The sequence below is a fragment of the Tachysurus vachellii genome, chromosome 21 (genome assembly GCF_030014155.1).
Source record: "Tachysurus vachellii isolate PV-2020 chromosome 21, HZAU_Pvac_v1, whole genome shotgun sequence".
In the NCBI taxonomy this organism is placed as follows: Eukaryota; Metazoa; Chordata; class Actinopteri; order Siluriformes; family Bagridae; genus Tachysurus; species Tachysurus vachellii.
The window spans coordinates 11589835-11614560 of NC_083480.1; the positions used below are offsets into that span (position 1 = coordinate 11589835).

General features: G+C 38.9%; 1 protein-coding gene across 2 annotated transcripts in view; it reads left to right on the forward strand.

Moving 5' to 3' along the window:
* The first annotated feature begins 10076 nt into the window (after nucleotides 1–10076).
* atxn1a (ataxin 1a) overlaps nucleotides 10077–24726 on the forward strand; it is a 99425-nt gene continuing 84775 nt past the window's right edge. For both annotated transcript variants that reach the window (XR_009650194.1, XM_060897556.1), the window contains exon 1: nucleotides 10077–10224. The gene's annotated coding sequence lies outside the window, so the exon portion shown is untranslated. The remainder of the gene's footprint in view (nucleotides 10225–24726) is intronic.

A 24726-nucleotide genomic window follows, 5' to 3' on the forward strand; every position in this document is an offset into this window, starting at 1 on the left:
GTGAATTTGATGTCGCTTTTTTTAACGTTCAAATCAAAACCAGTATTTCTGGTGGGTTTTGTGTTGGATTCTGTAAATTAAAGTGAAGATGATGTCTACACAGGTTGCACAATGAAGAAACCACATTCACGAGCCTGAACACGAGCATAAACTACGGTAAAACGTGGGTTGTTGCAAGGACATAAACAAATAGTACAGGAGGAAAATGAAGCTTATTACTGCTTATTCTCTTCCATATTTAAAAAGAGAAAGAACACACATACATTTGCTCCGCAATAATGGAATATTTTTATGAAAGCCCGAAGAGCATTTCCACATGAGCTGAGCTCTTGTCTTTGCCAGTCACATTAATGAATCAGTCAGCTATACAGCAATATGGTCACGGTCACAGCATAACACCTACAAAATTACATGGCTTAGATTTTACAATATATCATTCAGTTGTATAGACATAAAGACTGATTTCGTATATCATTATGTGGCTCTTATAGATGCCAATAAATCTCTCTTGACTCTTGACACCCCTCCGCTTCACTTTAGCCTTTCAAATTTCACAAGAAATGAAAAGGATGTTTGTAACACGACAGATTATAAAGCACAGAAAAGCTGTCATACAATGCAGAGATTAGTAATAAAGGAGACATTGTATTGCTTTTTGTTCTCTGTACTTATTTCACTTGTAGTATTTAAATGCAATAATAGAGAAGTGAAATGAGCCACCCAGCAAAAACCAGACAAAAATCACTTCAATCATTCAGTGCAAGTTGCTCGAAGCTTAGCATTTATGTCATGCTTTGTTTACAGACAGAATAATTACATGGACCCTCTAGGGAACATCACTTGGATTCCAGTCTGTCACAATGATATTACATGCTGGGTATCTTACACAATAAAATAGAGTGAATAGGGTGTGGTTATAGATATACAGTATGGACAATAACACCAGGCGTATAAGCTAATTAGCTCATTTCTAATAAGCTACGGTGCAGTTAAATAAAAGTCCTTGCTTACTCAGGTCACAAGACATGCCACAATGGAGACATCAGCTACTTGTTTATGCTAAAACATCAATGGTCATTTAATAACTAAAAATAAAACCATCCGAAGCAGTTATGCTCTAACTGTGCAACTTAATGACAAGCGTTTATAAATGCTGTCTTTATAATTTCATGAATATGGGAAAATATATCAAATTTATTAATAGATTTGTCTACTTGTCAATGATTAATGACCCTGTTTTTGTAATTTTTTATCATTTCAAGCAGATTATTTCTTTCTAGAGATAAATCCTCAAAATTAGAAAAAATATCTGCCAATAAAGCAAGCTATTGTCAAGCTTGGAATTGGAAAATAAGTTTATAAATAGGTTTAATCATCTTGGATTATTCTAATTATAATTGAAAATGTTTCATTCATTCATTCATCTTCTACCGCTTATCTGAACTACCTCGGGTCACGGGGAGCCTGTGCCTATCTCAGGCGTCATTGGGCATCAAGGCAGGATACACCCTGGACGGAGTGCCAACCCATCGCAGGGCACACACACACACACACACACACACATTCACTCACGCAATCACACACTACGGACAATTTTCCAGAGATGCCAATTAACCTACCATGCATGTCTTTGGACCAGGGAGGAAACTGGAGTACCCCGAAGGAAACCCCCAAAGGCATGGGGAGAAAATGAGGCGGAGGCGGGAATCCAACCCCGACCCTGGAGGTGTAAGGCGAACATGCTAACCACTAAGCCACCGTGCCCCCTGAAAATGTTTCAGTTTTTCAAAAATTTTAAAGATATTTTCAGCTGCTAAAATGTTAATTTTTATTATTAGCAGTTGTTATTATTAATTAATTAATTATTATGACTATGCTTATTATCTGCAGTGTCCCTGTGTCTCTATGGGTACAATAATTATTTGTACTGTAACAAGTCTCTGTTTGTAACCCTTGTATTCATGGTTTTGGATCAGGAGAGAGGATGTGCTTAATTTCCCTTTTCTAGCTGTTTACTGTATCCACATACTACAATTGAGCTGATTCTGAAATTTACATCTGAGTGCGGATCACATGGCCTGCATGTCACTGTGATAGGAATGAGAGATTAGGGTAAACTCTGATGGAGTGATGCTTGGTTTGCTCACAGTACGTTCTCTCTTTGTCACTCAGCAGGTGATGCAGAGAATTCAGCAAAAAGATGCAAAGATGATTAAATATCTGGCGGGTCTATTTGCAACGGATGTGTTTTTAAATGAGCACAACCAGTGTGTTTAATTGGATGAGAAGTAATAGGATGTGACACACTGAATGTGCTGAGTATGGAGTAGAAAATAGATCTGAGCAGGCAGAACTGGGCCATCATGGATGGAGCTTGTGAGTCTGTCAGTGTAAAGGTCTACAATGCAGCAGGAATGATTTATTTTCTTTCTAATGTCTTAGACAGGTGACTGCCTCACTGCTACCCTGTACGCCGCAGCCACTGTGCGTATCATTACAGGTACACAAAGATCTCAGGGAGCACAGGGAAAATGTGTAAACATGCTTGATGCCTTTCTCGTAGTTACCTCTTCCTTCTTCTCTTCCTTAGTATTTTGTTCTTTTTCCTTTGTGGCTTTTGCATTACACTCATGTTTATGACTGTAATGAATAGCAGTTTGTTGTGTATGCAAGATTTGTATTAATGTGCTTGTTTCACAATATCATTTCTATAGGAAAATCTTACACAGGGACGTGTCTAGCAAACGCAGTACCTGAACAGATTTAAAACCATTAGCTGGTATGGCTTCTGTAATGTTTTTCCGCTACAGGAAAGTCTTCATGATAGAGGATTTTTTTTTTTTTTTGCAATTTCTCAGGGACATGACAAGCTGAGTTAAGAGAGAGGGAATAAAAAGAGGCTATGGAGGAAAAGACTATTTACTTTTTTAACATCAGTGATAACAAGAGGTTTCACAAGGTTAATTCAAATTTCAAACACAACTTTGTACAGTGTGACGTAGTGAAAGAAAATTTCAATAAAATGGTAATAATAATAAAATTTACTATAGAGGTGGGGAAGAATGTATACTGGGAAAAGATCTGTATATGGCTGTTATGAATAAAGTAAAATTTTACTGCAATATATGCTATGCAAAAAAAAAGTAGAGGTAGTGTGTAAAAGTGAGTAGACAAGTCAAGAAAATTCCAGGAAGTAACATAATCCAGGTCTAAGTATTGTAAATGTTACTACAAGTGGGAAAAATTGGCATGTGTCATTCTATAATTCATGATAAATGGTCATCATTGACATATTGCTGTCATACCAGTGGAATAAATCAGTTCAGTACATGCTGTTTTGTAAAATTACAACAAATCATGATTCAGAAAATACAAAATTAAACAACAGATCATGATTCACTGACGGTCACCACAATGACGATTATTTCCCCATAACAGCATGGTCCCATTGTGTTTTTTTCTCACTATCCATTATCTGAATGAAACCAATACAGCCTATGTTTCCCCGGTTCAATCCACCACATCAGCACAACCTTTGAACTCCATTGACACAGAGCTGTGCCATTTACTCGCGCCGCTGAGAAAGCTGACGCCCGTTTAGTTCATCGACTGCCTCTGCTTTGCTCATCCATAATTCAGTTGTCCCCTGTGTGACCCCTTATTCACAGGGACACAGTGTAGGAGGCAGTGTTTCCTCACACAGTCTCGCACTCTGCTGTCAATATTTAACCAACACTTAACATCAGACACCAGAACTGGACAGAGCCCATATTTAGGACCTGAGTAGAGACAGGAAAATTTTTGCTTGGTTATTCACTGTATAAAATCAGCAGTCATGCTTCAATAAGGATTACAGAAATACAGAATGAGCAACAAAGATAAGAGCCATATTCAGCATGGTCTGTTGCTCCAAAAGAGCTAGCTAGCTAGCTAGATACTGTAGATAGATAGATAGCTAGACCACGGTGTATATGAGGCAGTCTGGGAATATCCAACACAGAATATTACATATATTACAAAATATATGAGAGAACTGTATTCTCTTGCACTGTCTTGTACTATTTGTGTACTTGGTTCTGTGGTCTCTTGTAGTCCTGTGTTTTATGTAGCACCATGGTCCTACAGCAATGTTGTTTTATTTTACTGTGTACTGCACCAGCTGTATATGGTTATAAAAGTTTCTTCATTTGATTGATCAAATGTTTCTGTAGATAAACATACTTCTGACAGTTCAGATTTAAGAAAGATGCGTATAGTTTATCAAAGGTTCCTGGTGGTCCAGCAGCAGGATTCTGCACTTTCACTGCCATGCCCTGGGTTTGATTCTAGGGCAGGGAACCAACACAGCCAACTGAGTGGTTAACTCTTAGTAGCGGTTCCAAACCTGGATAAAATAGGATGGTTGTGTCAGGAAGGCCATCTGGAATAAAACCTGTGCCAAAATCATATACGGTGATCGGATGATCCACTGTGTGACCCCGAACAGGGAGCAGCTCGAAGCCAAAATGCTATGGAATTTTTTTTATTTTACAATTTATCCTATGCTTAAGATTTTTCTTGCAAAGATCATGTTTGGGTAAAGGACTTAATAAAAGGTGGTTGAAACAGTCTGTGTGCCTAAAGAGCTTGCTTTCCTCACAAAGTGAATGTCCGGCCATGATCATGTTGGTTAGAGGCAGTGCTGTAGTGAAATGGCTTGAACCCTACTGTAACTGTAATAACTGTTAAAAATTGTTTAAAAAAATGACATGTAATTTTCCCCAGAAAGTTTAACCAGCCTTATATTTTGTGCAGCCAGAGTAAAACAGCAATTTCCAAGGACAAGTTGTGTACCATAATTATGTGTTTAAAGGTAAAATGCTTGTCACAGAGCTGCCCTTGTGAACCTGTGTTTGTACTTTTAAACCACATTTTACAAGCATTTTCTGAGAGTGTGTGCCGTATGCACTCTACAGAAACTCACTAATGACCTCCTATAATTAGAGGAACAGAGGCATCCATTAGCATCAGAGGAAAACTCACTACACTTTCCCACTAGTTTAAGAGAACTTTAGATCTTAATTGTAAAATGAAGTCGTGTCTCTCACTTATTTACAGACGTTATTAAGTGTTTGCTGTCCTCCACCCCTGTGTATGGACAAGCTGGGAAAGATAAGCAGTAAAATGATTTAAAATAAAAAAAGGTTCCTGAGCATGAAGAGTTTGATAAGGTGCTTAATCCCTTTTCCACAGCAGTCCTTGATTTCATATTATTAGTGCAGAAATAATTTTTTTTGATCTCCTGAATCACATTATTCAGGTGTTGTCACTATCTCCAGTTAGCTCAAAGACAGAAAGATTTCACCATCGTTTTGAATGTTCTAAAGTTTTTACAGGCACTAATTAGGGCTAAACTTTCTTAAGATCACCTTATGTATTTCAAGATTAGAGCTAATAAGCCTGGGACAAAAGAGCAGATTAAACTGGCTGTTCTTAATATTGAGATTAGGGAGTCTCCATGTCACGCTTGGCAAATTTATCTCCCTTAGTGTTCAAAAAGATAATACATTTTTGAGGAAAGACAAAGTGAGGAAAATATTCTTACTCTTCTGATGAACTCTGATGAGTGTTTATGCACACTTTAATCACACAGTATAATATTCTGTCTCCTCAATCATAAATAGAAGCAATTCAAATCAAAATAGTTACAAAGGAAAGGAAACTGAAAAACAACCAACCAACCAAACATAAATTCACAAAATCACATAAAGACTTAAAATATACAGAACCCAACTGTTATCTAATGTTTAATATATTATTGGATCCTGAAGAGACTGTATATGTATAAAAGGTGTACACTATATGGCCTAAAGTATGTGGACACCTGACCCAAGTCCAGATTAATCGCCCTTTGCTGTTATAATAACCTCCTGAGATGCTTTCCATTAGATTTCAGAGCATGGCTTGTGTTCATTCAACCACAAGAGTACTGATGTTGGGTGAGAAAGTCTGGGGTGCCACTGAATTTCTAGTTCATCCTAAAATGTTTCAGTGGGGTTGAGGTCAGGGCTCACCATGTTTTCATGGACCTTATTTTTGTGTCCAAAGTCATTGTCATGCTGGAAAATGTTTGGCATTTCAAAGACATTGTATACAATTGTGTGATTCAAACTTTGTGGCAACACTGAAACAATAGGTTTTCCTACAAGTATGTAGGAAAAGTCACATACTTGTGTAAAACTTGTGACCAACAGAATGGAGATGCTGTTTCTGGAAGGTTCAAAATTAAAATGAAAATTGTCGTATTATTATTATTATTATTATTATTATTATTATTATTATTATTATTATTATATTTTATTTTAAACCTAGTGCGTATATACACCCACACACAAAAAAAAACAACAACACAAAACGTACTACTTTTGTTGCTGTTCATCTTTACAGGCTGCTCTGTATATAACACACTGAATCCTGGAGTAGAAACCAAGAATGCTGACCAAGCCTCTGTCAACATTCTGTTCCACATGATCCCACTGCTATGCTATGTGTCACTTCATGCTTTATTCTGTCTCAGCTTGTACACCCACTCACGCTGTATGAGTCACGTCACACAATATCCTGCACAGTGCTCATAGTATGCATAGTGGTATGTATGTATGTATATATATATATATATATATATATATATATATATATATATATATATATATATATATACTGTGCTCACAGGCCACATGTAGCTGTATCTTTTATACGGCATCGTTATAGCTCAGTGACGCATACAGTAAGCATCCATTTTACATATAGACAAGATACCATGCAGAGATGCTATATCCTATATCAGCAGCCTAAAAATACCAAACACTGACTCTGTCCAAAAATAATACAGCAATAAATAAATAAATAAACTCATTCATAATTAGAAATACCTATTTATTTATATGACAAAGCATACATATAAGAATAATAACAATAATAATAATAATAATAATATTGTTATTATTAATAATAACAACAACAACAACAACAATAATAATAATAATAATAACAATAGGGGGACACGGTGGCTTAGTGGTTAGCACGTTCGCCTCACACCTCCAGGGTCGGGGTTCGATTCCCGCCTCCACCTTGTGTGTGTGGAGTTTGCATGTTCTCCCCGTGCCTCGGGGGTTTCCTCCGGGTACTCCGGTTTCCTCCCCCGGTCCAAAGACATGCATGGTAGGTTGATTGGCATCTCTGGAAAATTGTCCCTAGTGTGTGATTGTGTGAGTGAATGAGAGTGTGTGTGTGTGTGCCCTGCGATGGGTTGGCACTCCGTCCAGGGTGTATCCTGCCTTGATGCCCGATGACGCCTGAGATAGGCACAGGCTCCCCGTGACCCGAGGTAGTTCGGATAAGCGGTAGAAAATGAATGAATGAATAATAATAATAATGTTAGCACATTTATACTAATTTGTTTGCTTGAGATATGTATGTAACAAAAAATTGACCTGATTATGGGGATTGAACAAGAAAAACATTCATTTGCATACATATTAAATTCAATTCTTACTCTTACTGCTCTGTTAACTCAAAAAACTTTTCAATAATAATAATAAAAATAAATAAACATTCAGATCAAAGTTATAATATCTTTCCAGAATCCAGTTAACATCAAATTATGAATGGAAATCTAATAATTATTTTCACAATTGTACAAATGTTTGTGTTCTTTAAGCAGTTATTTATATAATTTGCTTTATTCATACATAAACCTGAAAGACAATTTAAAGGAAGCCTGGCACTTATGTTTTCCCCTTAATTTCTCACTCAAGGTCATATATCTTGCATTGCTTTTGTTATACTTTCATGAACTTTAAAATTAAAGTTTGCATTTAGAAGCAATTCACTATAGTGGGAAGATATTATTGTGTAATTTTCTATCAATAATACATTTTAGAAATTTTATTCAGTCTGTCTTTGAAGGTGCTGCTTTTTCAGGGATTGCAGTAATTCCTAATTTGCCCAGTAGAGGGTGTGACACTTCGGGTAAGTGGAAAGGCACAGTCTTTTAAAAGCACCCTGACTGTGATTCTCTACACACAGTTTCACACCTCTCTTATATTAAACATGTACAATGGAAACAGATGAGTCCCTCTATAAGATATAAAGATAGAAATCATGATAGTGGATGCAGGTGAAGGTCATGTGTTCAGTTTGATCTCACACACACACTGACATACCCATGTGTAGTGTATTGTATACTCTGTGAGTGAGTATGTGTGTGAGAATGTCAGAAATGCTACTATGACTATATGTTTCATTTTCGTATAATATAATGCTCAGTGTAAGAATGTCACTAGGTCTGTGTGATCATGTGGTTTTCACAAATACAGAAGCATAAATTACACACATTAACTCACTTCTCCTTGGATTTCCCTGAACAATGCTGCCTCGAAGGTGCGTGCGTGTGTGTGTGTTTGTGTATGTGTGTGTTTGTGTGTGTGTGTGTGCGTGTGAATGTGACAAATCTCTTGAGAAGACCTTGTGTATTCTGGCAAACAGGCATTCCCATGCCCTCAAGGAACAGATGATGAAGCAAATGCGGAAAATAAATGTCAGATGTTGATGTTCTATTTTGCCCAACACCTCCTTCCACAATCTCCCCCTCCTTGTCTCTTTCCATGTGCTCTCTTTCTCTCTCACTCCCTCGATTTGCACATAACGCTGAATAATTTTAAGCAAATGTAACTTTAACATATAGTCAAAGCCTTTAAAATTTTATGTTTAAAAGTTTTAAAAGCCTTTAAAAGTTGAATGTTGAATCATCACTCATGCCAACAAAATATGAAAATACATAAAAGAATAAGTGGAATGCTTTGACTATCAATAATGCTCTGATGGTCAAAGTAGGAAACTTGTGTATAAAACGCAATTATGGAAATTTGGCATAGCTCAGTGAAGTAAATAACATTTCAGCGAGTTCAATATCATAAATCAACAGTAACTTTTTTCTAAGGTTGTTTACAAGAATGGACGTATGGCAGTAGGGCTTCAACCAAGGGCACCTGCAGCAATAGGGCTTCAACCAAGGGCACCTGCAGCAGTAGGGCTTCAACCAAGGGCACCTGCAGCAATAGGGCTTCAACCAAGGGCACCTGCAGCAGTAGGGCTTCACCCAAGGGCACCTGCAGCAGTAAGGCTTCACCCAAAGGCACCTGCAGTAGTAGGGCTTCACCCAAGGGCACCTGAAGCAGTAGGGCTTCACCCAAGGGCACCTGCAGCAGTAGGGCTTCAACCAAGGGCACCTGCAGCAGTAGGGCTTCACCCAAGGGCACCTGCAGCAGTAGGGCTTCACCCAAGGGCACCTGCAGCAGTAGGGCTTCACCCAAGGGCACCTGCAGCAGTAGGGCTTCAACCAATGGCACCTGCAGCAGTAGGGCTTCAACCAATGGCACCTGCAGCAGTAGGGCTTCAACCAAGGGCACCTGCCGCTTTCGAAGCCTTGCCACCTAATATGATTTTACTCCCATGTGATTATTGAAGACTAAATGAATCATGCTTGAGTCGATTATTAATTATAGCACACGAATGAAGCAAAAGCAGTAATGTCATTATTTGAACAAGTAACAAGAGTTATTCTGTAAATGCACACTGCTGTGGTGCCATCTCTTGCCCTCCTTTTGTCATCTCATGTCCAAAACCTTGACCTATCTATTAGCGACTAATCACCAAGAACAAGGGTTTATAAGAGCTGTAAATCTATATACACTTGACATAAACAGCACTCATAGTGCACTCCATAATGTACTATAGCTCAGAGCAGCAGCAGAAAAGTGAAGAATTATTCTATTTAAAGACTGTGGATTAGTCTGTTATATCCTGTAACACATTTATATAAAGGACTTCTGTTAAATGTTTTTTTTTTTCTTAAAAGGTGGTAAAATAATAAAGCAGTCGTTTATTTTTAATGGAATGTAACAACATAGCCTAAGCTAAGCTAATGGGGCTGGCCAAGTGCTCCATATTTGGGTTACACATTCACACACATGCACGCACGTACGCACGACTTTACACACACACACAAACACGCGCACACACACACACACACGCACGGTAGGTGGGAACAGAGAGAGAGAGAGATACAAGCTCGGCTGCAGCAGTCGCCGTCGTGCTAGTGGAGGTGAAGCGGGCGCAGGGAGCAGGGAGCCCGTCAACAGCAGCGCGGACAGCCGCTCACTTCCGCTGCCCATCCGGCGCACAGTAAGTCCGCTTTTCTGCCCAACACAGAGCGAAAGAGTTCCGCGGGATTCGGGGGCGATTTGTTCCGGAAAGAGCAAACCGGATCACAGCCTGACATTCGTAAACATATATACATTATAAACACTTCAAAAGCGCTTGCACTAGTTTGTCATTTGGTTACAACAGCTTGATGTGAACTAGACGAGCGTTTGGCAGTTAAGTCAAAGCTGTAATATTATGATAAAAAGTGTTAAAGAGAAAAATAGTGAGCGCGCGGCAGTGAGAAGGGGAAGCCGGACAGGGAGCCGCTCGAGCCGGGTCTGAGTTTAAAGCGACAGCGCTGGAGAACTGCGCCACTCATTTGCTACACACACACACACACGCACAGACACGCGTGCGCGCGCGCACACACACTTTACACTACACCACACTACTGTACTGTAACCTACTTTTACAACGTCAGTGTTTCGACGTGGCTTTTTTGCACTTTCAGTCCGTGCGTAAAAACACAATCGCGGAAGTTGTAAGCGGCGCTGATCTCTCTCAGGAACCACCTACACACACACACACACACACACACACACACAATTCAGCGCACACTTTGAGATGTATGTATTTATTTGCGCTCGGTAAAAGAGCGCGTGCGTCAGTGTGTGTCGTGTCGCGCAGCTTCACTGAGGCTTTTCCCTGTGATCGGGTCCAGTTATATAACGGGCTGCTGGGACCCCTGATACCGCTAACAACCCCCCAGCCCACCACCACCACCACACACAAACACACACGCGCACACATACACACACACACACCAAAACAGTGCACATTATGTTTACATTTATATAACTCGTACCATGTGCGTTACATAAATATCTAGTGTGTCGCAGATCTATAATCTATTTTCCAGACGATTCATATGTGCGTTATGACGTGTAAACATTAGCTGCCCATAAGTTGCCAACTAGAGCAGATACGACTGAGAAAAATCTCCAGAGACTCCCGCGGGGGCGTTGGAGCATCTGTAGCAACCAGCAGGAACTGTTGCTAATACAGACCCATATTATAATGCACCAGTAAATCACCCAGTATCAGAGCTTTAGCAATCTCTCTCTCTCTCTCTCTCTCTCTCTCTCTCTCTCTCTCTCTGATTAAAAAGGAAGTTGTATGTTCAAGACTCAAGTGACCAATCAATAATTGTTTTTTTTTAATGCATTAATGCAAGAAGGTTTGGGTGAACCACCCAGAGGAGTTCCCCAAGTTGGCTTTTTGGAGAAACCCTTACCTAAGTTCACAAAGACAAGTGGTAAATCCCTGGTGTTGCTTTGAGTGCTGCTAAATCTATACAGGGGACAGCAGTTAGTGCATGCTCAAAAAGGGGCTGGAACTTTTCAGATGACGTCATAGACTCATTTGCATGTTGATTAATTGATTCCAATGATTTATCTGTGTATTAAAACGTGCTAAGTGAAGAAGGAGGATACTGAACAGGGTTTACCGCAGAAAATTTGTTAGTTAAGGCGGTAGGGTAAGGCGGTAGGGTTGGGCGGGGCTTCTTTGTGAGATAGACCACAGACTCTGTACTACATTTAACAATTATTAAAAACAGGCACATGCAACCTAGCTAGCAGGTGAAGAACTCAAACAACAAAATCACCAGCTAACTTAATTTAAATTTGCAAGAACTATGTAATACAATAACAGGCTAGTTATCCTCCAGACAATGACGGACCACGTCTTTCTCTCATTTCGGCGGTGTGAAGCTATTCTCCGAGATGCACTTGACGGCCTTTTGTGCAGCGGAATTTTTTTTTTGGACGACCTAGTTAAGGCGGTAGGGTTTCCCAGCTTAGCCGGCCCGCCCGAACTGCAAAGTGCTGCGGGAAACCCTGCTGAACCTACTTAGAATAAGAATAAGAGTTTTGGGGTGTTGGACGACTGACCGGAAGGTCATGAGTTCGAATCCCAGGTCCACCAAGCTGCCACTGCTGGGGCCCTTGAGCAAGGCCCTTAACTCGCAATTGCTCATTTGTATAAATTTAAATAAATTGTAAGTCACTCTGGATTAAGGTGTCTCCTAAATGGCGTAAATGTTATAAGAATTGAAAATAAGATATTTTCTATTTAGAAATCAGATTCAAACCAACTATTCTATATCAAGAATAAAACAAGACAACAGAATAAGGTGTAATAGGTAGTTAACAAAGGGACATGAAGGAAAACAGTTTTAATTGTAATTATATGTAGGAAGAGAGTTTGGAATGAAGATGCATGGGTCATCAGTGCATTGACTGATTCTGTTTGCCTAAGCTTGGCAGATTAGCATAGCAAGCTAATTGTACTAGATATATATGCCAACTAGAGGCACCTGAGAACTGCTTCCTTTCGAGCTTTTTGTATCTTTTCCGTGTCCCTGTACAAGTATATTGAAAGCAGTATGTGCCAGGATAAGATGGAAGGTTTTGTTATATTTTGTGTATTAAACAGTAGATGGGAACTATTAGTAGGTAGGAACTAAAGTTTTTCAACTAATTTGCACAGAATTGAGAAAATCTCAATTCATATAATGTTTGCTTGCCACTGTAGCTGAAATTGCAGATGTAATTAGAAAATAAATGGTTTTGCTGGCTCCTCTTTCAGAAAATGTTATAATTACAAAATTTAGATAAAATGTGATAGAACAGGATGCACTGATGCGATGCTAAGTACATTGGACTGGTCTCAGATCAGATATCGCAGTTCAAGCCACTTATTTATTTATTGAATGCTGTGAACACACAGTTTGCATTTTTAATTGCAAAAGTCTGTTAGCTAAGTTCGTTAGGAGTCCACATTATGTGTTTCAATAGTGTGAAACAAAAGAAGAAAAAACGATAACATGAGTTTAGGGTGAAGGAAGATATTTAGGCATGAAATAACTTTCTGCTTAGGTTGACCATTGGGTTTTGACTAGTCAGGTTTTGACTAGTCAGTAAGGATTCACAGTCAAAAATCAGAAAACATGGCAAAGAGAGGCACCGCAAGGTAAAAAATAATTCTGGTTTGGATTTTGGCTTGAATTTAAGCTTTCAACTGAGCTGATTGTCAAATAATGGCAAGCGGGACATCCTCACACACACACACACACACACACACACATTGCCAAAAAAACCCAAAAATAATTGTTGTCACAGTAATGCGGCGTACGTTTTTATCTGTCAAATCAAGTATTTACTGTATTTTAAACCTGCAGCCATGTACTCAAAGTATGCTATATATATATATATAAATATATAAATACATATATTTAGCCTAACAGTGCAAACAAGTTCATGATTCTGCTAAGGGCCTACTGTATTTTCTTTTCGCAAAGCTGTTTTGTTCTGTAATATTCTGATGTAAGAAAGGTTATAGTATTTATTATATAGTTTTTAGCTTAACATGTTGTGTGTGTTGTATGTTATGGTGAATTGGGAGCACAACTGTCTTCGGCACTGCTTACGTTTAATTGTTAATGAGTTGTAATGAAGACACACTGTGTGGTCTAATCAAGAGTGCTCATGTGTATCAGCTGCCTTGAGTTACAACACAGACACATATGCAAACGTTGTTACTGATTCCTTAGTACCCATTTTGTCAGTGTTTCTTGTTTAACTGCATCTGCACTTTTAAGGGCACTAAAAGTGTTCTAACAAGCTTGGATTGCTGAACCGTGCAGAGGGAGTGTTAGGTGCGAGCATGGATAACCTTTAACGCTCGAGTGCCGGTGAAATATGGAGGGACACACCTCCACCTGCAGATAGTGCTTACATAAGGCCACAGTGATTGACAGAGACAGGATCAGCCAATGGCCAAAGAGAGCCAGCTGAACCAGAAATTTGTTTACACACCAGAGGGAAGGGACGAACAGCAACCTGGCTTCACCTTGTTCCTGAGAACACACAGTAAAATGAGGCCTATCCAGACAAGCTCTCAGCACACACTCCCCCACAGGTTTGCGTGCAAAGGCAGATCAAACCAAGCCATGCTGTTTATCTTCGAAGACACAAATCACTCTTTTTAATGCCTGGTTTATCATTGGTTATGTGATATACCTCAGTATAGCAGTAAGCATTATATTGCCATAATGGATACCTCACAATATCGCCAATGTATACATGCCTTCTGTACAGAGAGAATTGTTTGAGATCGTTTGATTTAGATAAAAGGAATATTCTGCCCATGTGTGAAAGTCATATCATGTACTGTACCTTTCTTAAAGGCAGTTAAAATATTATTATACTCTAGTTATACATTTTCCTTCACTGTAAAATCTTCAGGACTCCCACATAGCAACATACTGCCATGTCTTTGATACTTACTGTTCTTTAACACAGTGCCAGTTGTGTTTTATTCCTCAGATAAAGTATCTAGCTAACTTTACCCTGTTGTCTGGAGGATGCAAGTTAAAGATCCTGATGATGCCATAGCCATCAGTGGCCAGGAATCCCAGCGAGTAAACCTATCAATGATCTGTGGGTGGGAGGGATGGCATAACCTCTATCTATTTCCTGTCAATCACAGCAACACTAGCCATCATGTCTTCTGAGTGTGTTGCAGCAGGATCATCACTCGAAAAGCCTTCACGCTTCCTGGTTGTAGCTGTCATATAATAATGGAGAGCTGGCTAGTGAGTGGGAACTGACCGAGACCAAATTAGAGAGAAACCTGGGCCAGGCGCTGATGTACCTACCAACATACTGTAGGCCTCTTTAAACATCAGTAGATCCCCTGGCTTTGAATGAAAGTGTCCGTGTTTATCACTCCAAAAACATCTATATGTGGTGATGGAGCGAAAATGGGCAGTAGTATACAGTATGCAGGTTCTGGCCTAAGAAGTTCCCTATTTTCTCATCTCACCGAATGAGTAAATGTATCATGCTCTTGGATGTTTCTCATTAAAAGATGAATGGAATTCGACAGGGTGACAAAGAATAAGAGGAGGAATTAAAGCTGCCCAGATGGAGTTGGTACTGAATTCAGCCAGCCCTCTTTCATCTTAGCTTTATTTGTCCTACAGACAAACCCCCCCCATCCCCACCCCCCAGCCGCCTGTCTGACACCCCCCCCTTCATGGGTGAAGTACACAGACCCAAGCTACTTTTATTCTACAGCACTGACAAGAGGTTTTTGATGTCAAGATGAAAAACATTCCTTTCTCCAGCGAGTGGATGTCGGCATGCAGGCCATTCTTCTTCCTTGTAACTCCCAGTGGTGCACGGATTCCATCTGTATTTTCAATTTGGAATGTAACAATGTGCAAAAGTGGAAATTGGAGCTCAAGGAGTTAAGCTGCATATCAAGAAATATAAAGAGCATGAGAGCAACAGCAGAACTGCATACTGCAAATCAGAGGAAGTTCTCAAATAAATAGTGCTCATAGTGAATCAACAGCGTGCCCTTCTTTTGGTTATACAGTTTTACAGGATACCGGACACACGGTTGAATACACACTGTTTATAGCAAACACACGACATACTCTAGATATATTCTGGACAGTCAGGAGTCATCTTAATGAGCTGATGTATGAAATGTCATACGTTAGTGAGTAGTGATGACTCACTACTGGTGAGTGTTTGCAATACAGTAAATCAATAGTTTGCATCCTGAAGGGTCATTTTCAATCAATTGTATTTTCTTTACTTTGGCTCGTTTGCCCTAATAGCGTGTTAAAGCTGCTTTCAGTCCCATGAGTGGTCCAGAGAACCCAGGTCAAGTCTGCATCAGTTATTGGTTCAACTTGTGATGTTAAAGATGCCCTGCCACACGTATTTCATTACTTTTTTGGTAATGTCTGAAGTTTACCATGGACTCTGTAACTTTTTTTGTGGAAAAAAATGCCTTGGTTACCTTGTTTCAAGCCATTCTAGTGTGGTATAGAAAGCCTGCAGGAAGACTCCGCTCGATTTGCGCCAGTTCTCATGAATATTCAAATGAGCTATGCTGCTTGGCTCCGATTGGCTAACCGCTAGGATATGAGAGCATGACTATTCATTCACCCAGCGCAATAAGTAGCCTAGGCTAGAGGAAATTTGTTTACAATCACCTTGAATTGCGGCAGAACGGCTTCTTCACAAACCCGTTGACGTTCAGCCATCCTTGCTGTATAGGAAACTCACTGAGCTACACGAATTCTGGGGGCGCGGTCTCAACTGGGAGAGCTCATGAATAGTAATGAGCTCAATCATTACGACGTCACACAGCAGCTTTTCCAACTGACCTGATTTCTCCCCTTATTTCTTTTAAGTGGCTAGAACTGACCGGGGAGGTAACAGTTCGTTTTTAAATTCACGACACAACACAAACACATATGGACCTAACACATATCAAAAAATCCAAGTAAAAACGGTTTTGTGTGGAAGGGCACCTTTAAGTAACTGATACCAACCCATTTCAAAATGTATATTGATCCCATGAATCTAGTGCCTTCTATTTTGCATGCCTATGGCCAAAAATGATGAATGAAATTGTGCAAACTTGCGAAAGCAATCCTGAATTGTGAAAGCAAACCTTTGATTATTCCCCTTCCCAAACCGAGCCCAGAATCGTTCCTTCTGCAGACTCAGCATTTTGGCTAAGTGTGAACCACTCATAGTGTAAATGAGAGCAGGACCTCATTACTATGCGCTGTGGAATGACCCCCACATTGCTTTGTAATTTTTCTTGATCAGTTTATTCATAAAACCACATCGTTCCCTTTACATGTCTAAAGAATAGCTTCTACACTATTGCAACCTTATGCAAACTCGGCCTTAGAATTGTTGCTCGTGTTATTTCATATCACCCTGCTTTTAATCATTACTGTTGGTCTAGTTTCACATTCAAACCAGTCCTCTCTGTATTATAATGGAACAGAGGAAGTCTCCCAGCAACCCCGGAGTCTGTGTGTAATAAGGAACTCAGCAGAAAAACATGACTGAAAACAACCTTCTATTCTTAGACTGGCTTACCATCAGTCTCATGTTTCTCTTGCTCGTTCGAACAATTCTCGTAGTATGACCAAATTACTCCCTTGTCACCATCTCTGTTACTTTCTCAGCCCCAAGCCAGAGTTATGTACAGTATAGTGCACACTACATGAAGGGGTGGACATAAATATACTGACCAGCCTACGAGAGAATGCGTGCGCATTCCAACATAATTATAACCCAGAAGTAGATTTATTTAGGCTGACAGGGATTTACTAACATTATTTAATTCCAAACTGTGCACTACTTGTTAGCTAGTAAGATTTGTTGATTTTGAACAGCATTAATCAGGGCATTGAAGCATTCATGAATTTATGAGATAGATGACAGCATGAAGGTTTATGACAGTGTGTTAATGTTATGGACTACTGTCTCATTGATTAGAAGAAAATGGCAAAAAAACAAACAAACAAAAAAATTACCCCATAAAGCTCAAAACTGTACTGTAAAACTGTACTTTTATACTGTAATACAAAATAGTATCATTTGTTTAGTTCCTAACAGTGAATACAGAGCTGAACCGGTTGATGTCTCTCACACACACACACACACACACACACACACACACACACACACACACACACACACACACACACACACAGGCTAGTCATGTGTCCACTTCAGATTAATCAATGGGATTTTTATTTTCCTATCCTGCAGTACAATTTTGTGTCTGGGTTTATTTCTTTGTAGAGTTTCACATGTTATGTTCATTTGTGCGTAGCTTTCCTCTGGATTCTTCCGGTTTCCTCCAACTGTGCAAAAACACGCAAGTAGATTACAGTATCTGTGCTACGTGTGAATGTATGTATGTATGATGCCTTGTGATAAACTGATGTCCTATTGGAGGTGAGTTCCACCTCCTTACACCCAGCATTTCCAGAATAATCTCCAGATCCACCACCTGCTTCACCCTGACCAGGACAAAGCAGTTTTTGAAGGTGAATGGAGTAATTAATGATTTGGATTCAGACAGAACATGGAGTTAATCAATATATAACTTTTAGCAAAGTCAGTTTGCAGAATGTGAGAGGCCAAAAAGTAGCAAACAGGTAAAGGCCATTAGAGAATGTACTCCATTAAACTCCAGTGTCCACAAATATATGATAAAGTTTCTCTTTTGCTTCCAAAACTCCACGCTTGGGTGTGAGTGTCTTTAGCATCTATTTCTAAGCCCTGGCGAAACTTTACATTATGGATTACCTGTGTCAGGTCTGGATTAAAGGCTTTAGTATCTCCTGAGTGACAGGGCTAAACCAATGTTTAATTGCAGATGAGGCAGGACAGGAACGAGGAGATGTAAAGCTTCTGGTGGAGGACAGGCACGATGCGCAAGGGTGGCACGGAAAACCAACTTCACTGGTGACGTGAAAACCGAGTGCGTCTGATGTGAAGGAGGATATGCATCGAGAAAGGAATTCAATAACAGGAAAGCAGCACTGATAGAAACAATCTGTGGAATAGCGAAACCCACCCTTACAACTGTTATTTTTGGCTTGCTGTAACCATTCCTTATTATGCATGCCTTCTTAGTCCTATGACATGTACTGGCTAGCAGCTAATTCACCCCAAGCTGTTTGGACTCTTTTAATAAGAGGAGCATGTTGCAGATTTTACTACAGGCTTTTCTACTCACAAATCCACTGCTGCAAAGTCATTTCCTGGAGTCGAAGTCAGGACATTTGGAGAAGTAGTAAAGAGATGACAGGCTGACGTATTGCTTGCAGAGATAAGACTCAAACTAAAACACTGCCCATTTCTCTTCTATTTCCCCTCTTGGGTCAAGTCATGTGGGTAGTGTGTTTAGAAAGAGAGACTCTGTTTCCACCTCTGCTGTTCTCCACGTGTCATCTCTCTGAAGTCTTCCTGAGAGTGTGTAGGGGGTCAGGCAGAGCAGCATTCCTCTCTTCCACATCTCTGGGGAGTTTCTTCCTTCTTCCATCAGCCTTTCTAAACAAGGGTGTGCTGTCTTGCTGAATGTACCTAAAATGAACATTCACACTTCTTTCTGAAGTTCTCTGTGATCTCTACCATGACATAACATTTGCATTGATGTTGTGTTTTGATCTGGAATTGCTCTAAAAAAAAAAAAATTATATATATATATATATATATATATATATATATATATATATATATATATATATACGTACACACACACACACATATATATGTGTGTGTACGTATATATATGTATATATATATATATATATATATATATATATATATATATATATATATATATATATATATATATATACGTACACACACACACACATATATATGTGTGTGTACGTATATATATGTATATATATATATATATATATATATATATATATATATATATATATATATATATATATATATATATATATATTATAAAATAGATTAAAAATAAATGATATTTAATGATATTTTCTGAAGCTCTGATTCTGCCAGTGATGACCATGATTTGTTGGTAAATAGCACGCAGGGAGTCCACAGTGGTGAGTGTGTAGAAGTAGCACTCAGATGAAGAGGCAGGTTGAATGAGCAGCAGGAAGTGGACTGATGAGGCCTGACACAGATAAATGAGGCTAATCTTTGGACCACACCGTGATGCTCTATTCCAGGCATGGAGAGTGAGCGAGAGAGAGAGAGAGAGAGCGAGACAGAGAGACACTGATACTGTACGTAATCAGTATGCTGATTTGTATCACAAAATTAAATTATGATAATCAAACTGCAATTAAACTGTCATGAGTATGTGGATAGATATAGGGATGGATAGAGGGAACGAGGGAAGGAGGAATGGACAGGCATATGGATGGATGGATGGATGATAGGAATGAAGACAGGATGGATGGTTAGGGCAGAGGAACAGAGATATTAGTATGAAGAATAAATAAATGTATGGATGGAGTCTAGGAATTAAGATGGAGTGGATGAATGGACAGAGTAATTGATCTTAGGGATCTATATCTAAAAAGGGCAATACAAATAAACCTGAGATGGATGGATGGATGGATGGATGGATGGACGGATGGAACCGTTTTCATTTTGTAAATTTATCGCCTAAATTTACCAGCACGCTTCTAATCAAAAAAGGCAACTAACCATAAAACCGTAGTAACTTGCTTTTTCTGTAATTGATTACACCTTAAATACTTAAAATACACACTTACTCTTTTCACATTTCAAATCTCTCACTAACAAGAGTTTTTCCCTCTGGGTCTCAGTAATACATGTAGAGATTTAGAATTTTTATGAAATTCTTCTTCTATACGAGTTCACAGCATGAAGGTCTCAAACCCTACACAAAGCCTGCTCACATTTATTCCCATCTGACCTTGACAGGGCTAGACAGAAATGTGTAGAGAGTCTCTTTTTCTGAACCTGTCTGTCTGAAGCAGTCACAGACGTGCAGAGAGCAAACACACACGCACACACACACACACACAGAGTGACAACGTGTGTACTGTAAGCCTAAGGAAAACAGATGTGTGATATCTGACCGCTGTGTTGGCTCAGAGGACCAATGACACTTTCTGCATCATGGAAATCCATACTGAGTAGTAAAATAAAATCGCTGCTCTCTGGCCATCATAAGAGCTCCACATTAGCTTATTGTAGCACTTGCTAGTTAAACTAGAGATTACTGTGACTGTGACTAAAGTATCGTTTACCAAGATTCAATGAGCCAGAAGAAGAAATGGTGCTGGTTTGATGCTGGGTGTTGTGGTGATATTACTGTAGTGTGTTAGCATGAGGGACACTATGAAAGTGTTAGCTTCAGCTTTTTTTTTTTTTCTTTCCATAGCATGTCCTATTTCAGGCCATCTGTTTTTCTCACTTGGAGAAAACAATAAGATTAGCCATGATGACTGTAAGCAATCTGTATTCATGTTATATTTGTTATAATAAAAATATTTTTTTTATATAATTTAATAAAATATTATTTTTTATTAATATTACTTTATATTTGCTAGCAGTAGCTTTTTTTTCCACCAAAGCACCTAGTTTTGGCATAAAACATAACAAAAAACGTAGTTAAAAATAAATACTTCAAAAGTTTTGTTTAGATTTGTTTCTCATTAATAATCTCCTAGCATTTCTGTTTACTTGGCAGAAAGTGAGGCTGCTTGTTTCAAGCAAGAAAACTGAGTCGGTTACTAATCTGAGGCGAAGAAGGGGGCGGGGCTTCCTGGATGGTTTTAATTAACACCAGATAGTACTAAAAAAGAAGCTCACGCAAACTGTCAATCACTCCACATTCAGATGTTGATGACGGTTGAGAATTTTTAAGCGGTAGGTTGTAGCAGTGTTCTCCAGTGATAAAATACAGAACAACTGTGTATGCGAATGAAAAGTTTAGCATTTGATACTAAGATTTTGTTGGTCTTTATTATTTTTTTATCCAATACACAAAACTATGACTTCAAGTAGAAGTATTATATACAGTATACTACTTACGGTATTGACCTAGCTGATCAAGAGCTATCTGAACCTAGTTTGTGATCGGAGTAGGCAATATGGTAGAAATATCACAACATAATTGACTTATTTTTATGTTTGCTATCAAAGGCAGAAGGATAATAGTGCTACATTAACAATAGTGATAGATGTACTGTTGATACCTGCAGTACTCTTGGAACATGTATCAACACAGACATACACAAGACATAAAGTGCGGTATTGATACCGTTTTGTCCTTTCATGTAGCTTTATGTAGTGACATAGCGCTTTGAACGAAGTCGTGAAATAATATCAGTTATTAAAACGATCGGTGTGTAAAGAAATACGACGTTCGTCTGTCTGTCTGATTTGAAAAGAGTTTGGGTTAACAACACACACACACACACACACACACACATCAACATAGATCTCAACATAGACCTGTTTTCATATTTTATAACACTCTAATAGAAAAGCTTACTGCATGTGTTAGCTGTAGCTGGCTGTACATTCCTTTTCAAAGAAACAGATCAGAGTGACCCAGAGCCGAGCTGGAGAGGACAGCGTCTGCTCACACAAGTGCGCACTCCAGGGAACGTGCTTCTGTGCAGCGTTGTGGCCCAGGGGTCACAGATGGCTTGGGTACAGTGGGAGGTCTGCAGTTCCCGTTGCTTTGCAGATTACATCAGAACATGCATGCCAGAGAGGGGCTGGAGGATCCTCTTTATCCACTGGAGAAAATGATATGATTTGCATGCTTATTTCCCATAAACTTATTTAAACCTGGCTAGCTGTATTGGCTAGCTGTAATCCCTGCATGAGTATTGCTTTGCACACAGTTAGTGATAAATAGATAATGGGCTACAGTGTGCTTCTGAGCTCAGGGTGTTGGGATATTTCCTGAAGTGCTTTTCGCACCATTTTGTGAAGCTCACCCAAAAAAAAAATTAAAAATAAAAGGAGAAATAGAAATTCTCACTTTGTTTTTTTTTCCCCCTGTGCAGAATCGGAGAATTCACACAAAATGAGAACCTCCACATGAGTAATTGTATTTATTTATTTATTCATTTAAAACCCTACCAAGTAACATGTATCAGATGTCTGTTACTGTTGCTATAAAAGCGGTTGGGTTTGCGTTTTGCATTGAACTGCTAAGTGTGCTCTGGGTTTTAAAACAGTTTGCCAAGTGTAGCACATGACCTCTTCATTAACACTTCTTCAGCTTGCCTGGTGCTTCTAGGGAAATTCGGCACTGCTTGTATTTGTTTTTTTTATCTTCGAAAAAATATATATTTTTTAAAATAGCTACCTGAAGTCATCTAAATCTGCTGCATTAGATATTCTGAACTTGACACAAGGGTTTTATTTGAATGGTCACTGTTTGCTCTTTTCATGGTAAAAGGTTGCCTGACCTCACCGTTTGTTTTATTGACTGTCCACAAGCACTGTGTCCAAGTTACACTCCTTTTTTCCCCCTCCTGTCTTTTCTGTGAATTATTCAGAATCAAGCAGACATTTTCCAGCAGCTTTTTGCCGTTGGCTAATGCCTCTGGTGTTCCAAGAGCTGATAAAATCATAGCAGGCTGCCACGCATGCGATGCATGATGAATGCTTTTCTCACACAACACATTTTAATGGCTTCGATTATTAAATTTGTTCACCTCTCACAGAGAAGCGTAATCACATTAACTGCTTTAGCAAAGGTCTGATTTAAAAGGTTGCTCCTTCTAAAAGGTCCTACTCCTAATGCTTTCTCCTTTTAAAAGGAATCGTTTAGTGGTATCTTCTTTTAAAAGGTCCTCTTCTTACTGATAAAAAAATAAAATCGGATCGTTGTTTAATAGCCGAGGTGTTTAGAAAAAAGATGCAGAAAAAAGACGGTTGACTTTTGTGTCACCTGTGAAAAAACTCTAGTAGCTGTAGGCACATTTGCTTAAACGCCAAACTGCAATTCTCTGGTAGTTAATTAAAGGGCTTCAGATGTTTTTCTCAATTACGTATCAATTACCCCTTTGCTCCGGTGCTGGTCTCTCCCTCTGAGAAACAACCTCTCTCTCTCTCTAGCTTTTAATAACAGGATCGACCTGAGGAAGGAGGCGGTGCTGGGGGTTGGAGGGAGTCCCGGTCTGATTTTACAACTGCAGGATTTCTTTTTCTTTTTTCCCCTTTCTTTCTTAAAAAAAAAAAAAAAATCCTCCTCTGTCCCAGTTTTGAGCCTTTCATCGTTAAAACGAGTGCATGAGGATACGCCGCTCATCAGGGAGTTAGCTGCAATATGCAATCAACACTGTAGTAATGCCAGAATACAAAGTATGCAAATATAATAAAAATGATTAATTGAAGGTTTTTCTACATTGCCTTGGCTTTCTGCACTTGCTGCTTGTTCAGGGCAGGACAGACAGAGCACCATCATGTGCAGTATCAACACATCAGTCAAGTCCTCAGTCACAACATTCAGGTCTCTGTGATATTCTTGTGCAAAGAGGACAGGGACAGGAATTGTGCTGGGGCAGGATCAGTGGACAGACAGACAGATAAATATATTGACAGACAAACAGACAGACAGATAGATAGACAGATAGATAGACAGATATATATATATAGATAGATAGATAGATAGATAGATAGATAGATAAATTTTCAATTTTATATTGTGGTTTATTTCACATTTTTTTTCAAAGTTTTATTTTTTATTTTTTGAGCTTTAATTCAAATCTGTTCTATTTACATCAAGCTTTTATCAGTGGACATTGTTGTGTGTGTGTATATATATATATATATATATATATATATATATATATATATATATATATATATATATAGATATATATATATATAAAAAATTGTGTGTGGGGTGTTGGGTTTAGAGAGAGAGAGAGAGAGAGAGAGAGAGAGAGAGAGAGAGAGAGAGAGAGATTTTTTTCAGTATTTCAGTATTGAATAAATAATACTGCAGGTTTTAAGATTGTTTGAAATGACAGTTTTCTTTATGAACCTGTAATAATACTGAAAGTTTAATAACTTAGATGTTAATAGTTTAATGAATTCTTTAAAGAATGCAGAAATCACAGTGTTTAAAATCAGCTGTAGACCCTCACAGTGGTGTCAGTGT